This window comes from Dromaius novaehollandiae, chromosome 17, assembly GCF_036370855.1.
Source record: "Dromaius novaehollandiae isolate bDroNov1 chromosome 17, bDroNov1.hap1, whole genome shotgun sequence".
Classification (NCBI taxonomy): domain Eukaryota; kingdom Metazoa; phylum Chordata; class Aves; order Casuariiformes; family Dromaiidae; genus Dromaius; species Dromaius novaehollandiae.
Genome location: NC_088114.1, coordinates 1,404,495 through 1,414,192, shown reverse-complemented (window position 1 = coordinate 1,414,192; position 9,698 = coordinate 1,404,495).

Here is a 9,698-nt window from a genome sequence, read left to right as displayed (position 1 = left end):
CGCAGAGCGCCTGCGCCGGAGACCAGGCAGGAAAAAACGCTGCAGGATTCCCGGAGCCGAACGGGGCCCGGCAGCGCCACGGGAGAGCAGGACTGTGGAAGCGGCAGGGCGAGCTGAGCCGAGGCCGTTTCCCGTGTCCGAAGGGAATTTTCCATTCCTTATATGGGCCCAAGCGGAGGCTCCGGCAAGAAGCAAAGGAGCCAGGACAACGCAGTAGCTTCGCCCTGCCCGGCTCGGATTCATTTCTCCAAAGACCAGACCGGCCCCGCAAAGCCGGAGCCTCCGGCCGCTGCACCCGGGGCGCGTTCCCAGCCCGGCACGGCGACGGTCCCGGAGGGCACCGGGAAGGAGCCGCCCAGACTCCTAGCACTCCAGTGGTTAAAATGTTATCACTTTTATTCGTGTAATAGAGATGAAGTTCCTGGGCCTTCCAGGAGCATCAATCTAGAGATTTATTAACCAATTTAAAATACTATTGTCTTTCACTTCAATGTGAGATTGAGGTGTGTTGTCGGAGGAATATAAAGCCACAATCAGCGAGCCGCAGTGCTGGGAGACGCCGGTACCTGGAACTCAATAGATATTCATGAACATTCTCGTATTTAGTGAAGGAAATAACTTAATACCGACAGTGTCGATGGAATAATAGCCATTTCCTGGCTGACTTGCAGCCCTCAGAAAATGAGATTGCGCCTGCCTTCATTTTTCTTGTCTTCCGCGGGTTCCTTGCCGGGGAAGGCACCGCGGCGGATGCTGTGCGCATGCCAAATCAGCCGCCGTGCCGCCCGGCCCGCGCCGGGAACAGCCCCGCCGTGCCGCGCCGGGCAGGGGGAGGTTATAAATATCCCAATTATTATTGCAGGCGAAAGGAGGGCAGGCGGCGGCACCGGCATCCCGCGCCCGGCCCCGCACGTCCCCCCGTAGCGCGCACGCACTCGCGCGCACGCTCCCACATGCCGCATAAATATTCATAACAAAATCAATTTGCACCGAAAGCTGCCGTCTGCAATCGCATCCCAGCGCAGCGGCTCGGCCCAGGCGCGCGGGCGGGACGTCGCTGGAGATGCCACGGTCAGGGTGAATATATAGAACGGGGTAAATCTCTTGTAAGTAATTGTGATATGATTTCTCTTATTCCTCCGTCATAAATGGCACTGAATTGTTCTTTATCATTCTAAAGCTCTGTGCAGGCTCAGCGGACGAGGCTCCCTCCTAATCCGCACCGCTGGCAGCCACGGGCCGCGGCAGAGCCCCGAGCACGGCCGTGGGGACGGTGCTGCGCAGAGGCAGGACCTGGGTTTGCTGGACCGGTGACCTCAAGGGACAAGTCAGTAATCCTAAAAATCCTGTCAGTGTTAAAAGAGTTTATGTGAAAAATCAGCTAAGCATATTTCCCTAACTCCAGTAGAACCACAGCTTGGAGAAAGCTCAAGTATGGAAAAGTATTTCATATTTTAATGCTTTCATTTATTTTGCTTGCATTACACCAGCTAATAGGAAAGGATGCAGCACATTTGGTCTGTGATGTCCTGGTCATGTCACGCTGTGCCCTGTGCTGGCTTGCGGGAAAAGGGGACGGGAGAGCGACCTGCGCTGCCCAGCAGCAAAGGGCACGCAGGGGATGCCGGTCACCTCTCAGGTTTCGATCTATGCGGCTTTCAAGCTAATCTTGGGTTTGGTGGCCTAATTCCCCCGCAGGCCTAATTCCCGCCGTGCTGCCGCTGGCTCCCGGGCTGGTCCAGCGCCCGGCGGAGCGGGACCGTCCGGCAGCGCACCGAGCCGCGGCAGCGTGCGCCCGGCGCCGGAGGAGGTCTCTCGCTCGCACGCACCGAGGACAAAGCTGTACAGCGAAAACGCTGATCTTCCAGTCTCAGGGAAAAGCTACAGCACCTACCAATCATTTTTATACCCGCTAAACAAAACCTGACAATGAGGATTTATTGCTTATAATATTAAGTGAAGTTTAATTTAGACCATCTATAAAAGTCCCATTCCAGAGTGTTTCCCAAAGATCCTCGACGCTTTAAAATAAAGAGGACAAATACTGAAGTGCTCTCTGAATGTTATGGGACAATTTCCTTTTATGTTGCCATTCAGCGATGTTTTCTCGCTGGCTGGAACCCAACATTTCGATGAATTTTTCAGACTGTATCATGCTCTTTCCCTCCCCAGCTGCCAGATGATGCTCCTGTGAACGAGCTCACGCTGGCAGAGCAGTAACCGGCGCTCGGCTTCCCCGGCGGCCTTGGGTTGATTTTAATGCTGTACAGCTGGGCGCTTGCTCCGCGCGGCGAACGCAGCAGCGCGTGCTCGGGGAGAGGCGGGGGCCGCGTTTCGGGTCTGGGTCCCCGCGCCGCTCTCCTGGGCACCACCGGCAGCTCCGCATCCTCGGATGAGCCGGGCTGGGGCACGCGGAGCGGTGTGGGTTCCCGCGCTCCCGCTGCAGCCTCGCGTGCTCCCCGGCCGAGCAGCACCGTGCCGCCAGCACCCGGGCGGTCATGGAGGTCCGGAGCCGCTTGCCGGGCTCCCTGGGTGCCGGCAGCATCCCCAGCACCCGGGCGGCCACGGAGGTCCGGAGCCGCTTGCCGGGCTCCCTGGGTGCCGGCAGCATCCCCAGCACCCGGGCAGCCACGGAGGTCCGGAGCCGCTTGCCAGGCTCCCTGGGTGCCGGCAGCATCCCCAGCATCCGGGCGGCGCGAGGCTGCTCCACGTCGAGCCCCTGGATAAACACAGAGCGGAGCATGATCCGCTCAGCGCGGAGCTGGGAATGGCAAAGCGGTGATGGACAGCATTGCTCAGTCAGCTAAAGTCCTCCCGCTCATCCGCTCTCGTTACCGGTGAGGCTGGGAGGAGAGCTCGGAAAAAATTAGGAGCCCGGGAGCGGGAGCGAGGAGCTCACCTGCACGCGGCGAGTGCCGCTGCCCGATGGGGTTCGCAGCTGCGGATGACGGAGCTGGATTTGGGAAGCACTGCTTTAAAAATATGCATCATTTTAATTACACATGGACACACACTTAAGTCCCAGTGAGGAAGAGCCGGACGGCACGGGCAGGCGCGCTAGGAGCTCAACCGGCTGCTGCTGAATCCAGGCGCACGCTTTGCACCCGGATCGGGCAGAGCAGGAGCGGCTGCAGCCCGCCAGGAACAAAGATTTCTCTGTTCTGTTATTAACAGAAGAAACATTAGAAGAAGACAGGTCTTTGGGGTCGGTGTCTGCAGACCTTGTTGCGTTACTGCTTTTAACGCATATTCCTGAAACCTGGCTGTGGCGAATCCCGCGAGGGCGTCCTGCCCTGGCCCCAAAGCCACGCGAGCGCGGCAGCCGGACACGGCGAGCAGCCGACGGGCAAACAGCCCTGCTGCTTCTGCGGCGACGGGACGCGACCGCCAAGGGAAACCCGCCGGGTCGCTTGGCCCAGCTCCTCCGAAACGGCCCCGGCCCGCGAGCAGCCCCCTTGGCTCCCTCCGCTCCTCGGCGCAGTGAACCGGCGCGTCTAAAACACCCCAGAAATGATGGTAAATGTGTTTTAAAATTTTGTGACAGTGCATGCACAAATCACCAATTAAAGGCTCCCTAAGTGCCCATTAACATGATAAGTCGTAACAGCGCCAAAAGAGACATTATTGTTTATCACGTCAGCGACCCGCAGATTAAGGGCTCCCCAAGTACCCATCGCGGGAGGAGGCCGCGCCGGGGAGCCGCCGAGCCCCCCCGTGCCGGGAGCCGCGGCCGCCGGGAGCCCTTCGCCGGCCCCGCCGGACTGGTCACGCCTCAGCCCGCCCCGCCTTGACACGGGCTGGAAAAATAAAGTCTCGTGGCTCTCCTCTCCCACTCCTGCCCATTTCGCCTCGTGGATCTGCCCCAGTTTGACCAGGAGTTTGATGTAATTCAGAGCCACTTAAGGTTACTATAACAAGCGGGTTCAGACAGAGAGTTTTACTCTCCTATTTGCAAATAGCATTGCATTTCTCCGGAAAATCTTCACTTTCCGCTGAAAGACACGGCTCTCCCAGCCAAAACACGGCAGCCGAGAAGGGGAGTGTTGAACAGGAGATGCTGCTGCGGGAATGGGGCTGGCGCTGAGCCCCACGCGCTGCCCGGGGCCGGCGGGATGTGGGGCTGCCGCGGGAACGGGGCTGGTGCTCAGCCCCACGCACTGCTGGGACGATGCCGCATCCTTCGCCGGGAAGCCTGCAATTCGCTGCTCAAGCCATAATGATGTCTCTTAATTTGCAGCCGCGCTCGTTACAAGCTGGGCCAGCTTATTATCCACAATATACAATTTGTGCAGGGAGCGCAAATTCCCAGGCCTATAAACATCCCATTTCCCATTCCGGCGGCACTGACAGAGTTGTATGGTTCAATTTCTGCTTAAAACCTCATCTGCTGTCTGGTCCCATGAAGAGCTCTCGGCTTTAGTCTGCTCGCCCCCATTAGTGTCTCAGGACCCAAAGTCGGGCCAGAATCGCTCTGAATTTCCCAGATCTCTCCATTAAACAGATCTCTTCTTGTTAGAGCCCACTTATTCAAGATGCAAACGACAGACCTGCCGCCCAGCTGAAATCATTTTCATCCAGAGCCAAGTAACGCACTTTCGTCTTCCTGGCACGAAGCAGCGCGCTGTTAAAGATGGGGAGGAAACACGGGCAGGCGGCTTCGCTCCTCGCTCCGGGCCGTCCTCATCAATATTTCACCGGCGCAGGCACAGCGCTGGATTAATGCGGCTCCCGCGGCCGGCAGCGCGCGAGGGCAGCGGCTGCTCTGGGCTGTGCGCACGGGGATGGCGCGTACTCGTGCCAGAAAGCGCAGGCGTGCACGAGCCGCGGGCACCGCAGCCCGGCTCCGAGCAAGCCCACGGGGAGCGAGCCGCGGGGCGAGAGGGTGCAGCGAGCGTGCCGGTGCTCAGCCCAGCGCCGGCCGGGCGGGAGGGGGTGAGGCGGAGCTCCTGCAAGAGCCCCGTTCGCAGTGCGCTGGGCTGCGAAATTGGGGTCGAGGGGCTGCATCGGAAAGCAGGGACAGGCCCCCGCCTCGAGCAGGGGCGGTTAACGTCTGCTAGAAACGGCTGCAGCACCAGCAATCAGTGGGGTGGGCACGGGGCCCACGGCCCTCTCGGCGTGCCGGGGCGGGTGCTGTACCCCCCCGGGCATGCATCGCCCCGCCGCGGGGCCGGGACGCCTGGTGCTGCTGCAACCTCCAGCCCTGCAGTCGCCAGGCGCTGCCGAACGCTGCAGCTCGGCCGGGCTGGAGCATTTTCCCCTCGCGTCTGCATGCTCGACGCGGCTCCCGTGTCTGGCAGGTATATTGAATCGCTTTCCCGAATGCATACGGAGCGTATGAAATGCTGTAGAACAATAAATATATTTAAAAAATGGGAAGGCAGCGTGTCAGCCAAGTAATTTCCCCTCAGTGAGGTGCTGGGAGAGGGAGCGGGGAAGTTGCTGCTATCTTATTTCAGACTTCATACGGCATCTGCAATAACATCAGGGCGAGCCAAAAAGAAACAATACGCAGCTTATGAACCCCGTAAGTGCCTGTTGTACCTGTATTTACTGCATTAGGCCGTGTCACATCGCATTTGAGCTGCAGACTGTGCATCTCAGTCCGTGCACCACGCGGCGAGGCGGGAAGAGCCCTGCCAGGGCAGGAGGAGCCGGAGCCGGGCGGCCCCGGTGGGTGCGTGTCCGTGTCCATGCCCATGCCCATGTCCGTGCCCGTGTCCGTGCCCATGTCTGTGCCCATGTCTGTGTCCATGCCCATGCCCATGTCCGTGCCCATGTCCGTGCCCATGTCTGTGTCCATGCCCATGCCCATGTCCGTGCCCGTGTCCGTGCCTGCAAAGCCAGCGCGCACGGCAGAGGCGAGAGGCAGTGAAGCGTGGGGCGAAGGAGCGGGCTGCCTCTCCCCAGCGCTGGAAACCCCCCCGCAAGCCCAGTCGCGCTGCAGGGACCCGGCCGGTGCTGCTGCCGCATCGCCCCGGCGCCCGCTCCGCCGCAGGGCAGAGATACACGGGTGCACGGGTCGGCACGGCCCGCGGCAGGGCTGCGCCGCTCCGGCTGCTTTCGTCACGACCTCTCGGGCAGAGCGGCTCGGGCTCAGCCACGCTGCTACCTTTGCAAAAAAGCAGCACAATTAACAACACACTAAAAGTATATTACTCCCGAGCAGAGCTTTACGGTGCGACCTGCCGCGCTAGCTGCTCCGAGTGGACCCTTCTGCCCCAGCTCTGTAAGCGGTTATGGGTAATAAGCTGCCTGTACTTAAAAAATATAGCGAGCGTGTCTGACTGCGCTGGAGAGGCTGGGCTGTCTAACCTTTAGTGCAGCCTGCGACGCAGCGCGGCATGATTTATTAGCGTAAGGCAGTGATCTGCACGTGATGGATAACAGTAGTTCATTATAAGTCTGAAGTAAAAATTAATTGTAGCACATCGGAAAAGGTCACAACTCCCTCTCTAAACTTCATAGGATCAGTCAAAATACCATAGAACAAAATAGAAAGGTGATTAAAAATAAGTATTCTGCAAAAATAGATAGATAGATAGATAGGTGGATAGATGGATGGATGGATGGATAGATAGTCTGGATTATACAGTCTGATGAGAAGCACTCCAGGTGCTGTTTCTCCTTCCACTTGCTCCCTGTCCGCCCTCAGAGCTCAGCATTTCTCCCACCGTCATTTCTTTGCCGTGCTCCCCGCCGGCGGCAGTGAACCAGCCCTGCGGCCGCGCTGCCCACGCAGGACGAAGCCACAGCTCTCATGCCCACCCGCCGCGGCAGGGAGCTGCAAATTTCCGTGGAGAGCCGAGGTTTTCCCGAGCCCCGGTGCTCGGCGCCCGGGCGGGAGCCCCTGCCCGGCCTCGGCTGCTGCAGGGACCACGGCCGGGCTCCCCGTGCAGCGCTGCGCCCCGCGGTTCGGCTCCCGCGAGCAGCGTCTGGCTCCCGTTTTGGTTTGCCATCACGAAACTTTGAGGATCCATGCAGGTTTAAGGCTGTTTTAATGGCAAACTGTCCATAAAGGAAGGGATTAACGGACAGCTGCTAAGGAGACAGCTTCAAATGGTCCCTGCTGGAGGCAACGAAAGGGGGAGGAATGAGGATGCAGGGGGATTTCACCCCAAAGCATCCATCCTCAGGCCTCCAGCGTTCAGAGGACCCTGGGACCACGGTGAGGGGCACGTTGGCACCTGCCTGCCGTCCTGACCGGGGCCATGCTGCAGTGCCGCATCTCCAGCCGCGGAGCGGTTTCCCCCTCTTCTGCAGCGTGACCAGTCGTTCGCGATCCTTTCACGTCCTACAGCACCCAACCAAAGTGTCCCTGCGTCCCCAGAAAGTGAAGCAGCTTGAGCTTCTCTGGTGCAAATACACAAGGAAAATGCAAATTGGATCAAATATTTACTGAAAACGCATTTGAGCTAATATTCAATTAGAATTCAGGAGGGTGCATTTGTGACTCACAGTGTAAGCTGCACTGCTGAGATGCCCAAGTCGTGCATCGAGAGAACAGGAACAAGCCCCTACGATTTGTTCAGTTGATCGACACAGTGAAAGCGCGGGTCAAACCCAGCCGTTGTTCTTCAGTCACACGCTGCTCGTTTTGCCGCTTCACGGGGCCGCGGGAGCCCGGCGGGGTGGTTGCACCCCGCTTCGCCCGGGTTCGGGTGCCGCGGCCGGCACAGCGCAGATTCCCGGCAGTGAACGTGCACGGTGCCGCTCTCCCAGAGGTGATCCCGGGAAGAAGCTGTACGTTATTTAGGACGCGCAGTCAGCGGAGAATGTCGGAACCGGCTTGTGAGCGCCTAACGAAATGATAACATTCGCTGAATAAATTATCTGTTGCGTTTTTTTTTTTTTCTCAGCTTTGGTGTGTTATGATGGTGCAAGACAATAAAACTTTTATTTATGCCTGTTTGTAAGCTGGTCGCTGACAGTGGGGAGAGATGAATGATAACCTGAGCGCCGCGTTGCATCCTCTCCCCATGAACCCTGCTAATATTAGTTTGTCCGAAGTGCGAGGCCCTGAAATAAGAGCTGATGAATGGAAACTAAAGCAGACACTTGACCCTCCTGATGCGCAAGCTCCTCCGCGAGAGCCGGGTGTTTCCAGCACCTGCTCCATTTGCTGAATATTGATAATTTTGCTGAGCTCTGGGATGCACGGCGCGGCCGGACCCAGGACCGCCCGTCACGTCGGCAGAGAGCACTGCGCAGCTCGGCTCCCGGCAGCGCGCGGGCTGCAGCCGGGGCAGCGCGGAGCGAAGGATGCGGGGAGGGATCGTGTGCAGCCCGCTGGCACCCGGCTAGGGCCCTCGGTCGGCTGCTCCGGATGCGGCAGCAGAAGTTAAAGCCAGCGCAGTTCAGAGGAGATGGGTTTAGACGGGATGTTTAGCTCCGTTAGAGACGTCTTGGCCAGGACCGTGCTGGATGCTCCATCACTGGGAGTTTTTGGATAAGGACCAGCTGTCTCGCTAGCAGCTCTGCAGCTGCTCACGGCGAGGTCATCTGGCCTGGGCACGTGCTGGGGGGTGACGTGCAGGGGCCTGCGCCCACCTCGCAGCGCCGGGGAGAGCTCCCCGTGCCCCCCGCAGCCCCACGCCATCGGTCCGGTGCCTCTCGCCCGGGGTGCTGCCGCGCGCGGAGATGTCCCGGCACCACCGAGGCTGCCGCGAGGAGGAGGACGTGCGTGCTCGAAGGCACCGCCAAGGTCAGGGAATGACCTTGACAACTTTTGTAGACAATAATTTCTACATTTTAACAACGGGGGGAGGGAAAAAAGACATCTAATTAACAAAACCGCACAGCACGGTTCAGCACAAACTTTGGGGCGATTTCTTTTTCCTTTCGCTTCAGTGATTTCAGGAGAACATGAACCATCCAATTATCCAATCATTTTTACACCCTCCGAGTCGCAGCTCGGGAAGGGGAAAGGTCAGCACGTTCCAGAGAGCAGGGCTACGACACCTCCATTTTCTCTAATATCTGTCTGTTTAATTACTGGAACAATTGTTTGAACATTTTAATATATTAATTTAGCAGGAGGATAATTGTACGATTACAAATTCACTTTGGCCACAATAAACCAAAAAGCTAGTGCTTTTGCTAAAACGCAATCCAGAATTTATAGAGGGGGCAAAAGAAGAGAAAAGAAGGAAAACGGGTGCTGGTTTCCCTCATCACATCTCAGCACGTAAAATACCCGGCGGAGCCCGAAGCTGCACGTACCCCCCAGCTCCCGGCGTCCCGCTGCGCTGGGCAGCAGCACTAACGCATGTCTGGGGGCATCAACCTGCGCGGGGGCCCGGGGCAGCGCGGGAACCGGGGGGGCCGAGACCCTGCACGGCCGCGGAGGGGGCGGCAGCCAAAGAGGAGAGAACGGGAACTTTTAACTGAGCTTTTAATGGAAAATTTCATCCCGCCACATCTCTCGGGAAGGTGTTCCCTTTCAATTTTTCATTTTCCTCCCCAAAAGAGCTGAAAACATTGAAACATCAACATTTCGGTGTCATAGCACTTGTGTTTTGACTTTTAACAAAGCAGTTCAGATTTTGTTTGAAATATCAATACAGACTGTTTAGTAAATTTATAGCAAAAGTATGTAAACAGAGGTCAGCACCGAAACGCGATGTTTTGAAGCGGCTGGAGGGGAACGTCTCGAGCAGCGCGCCGGCGGGTTTCGTTTAGTGAAGGAGCGAGGCTGGGCT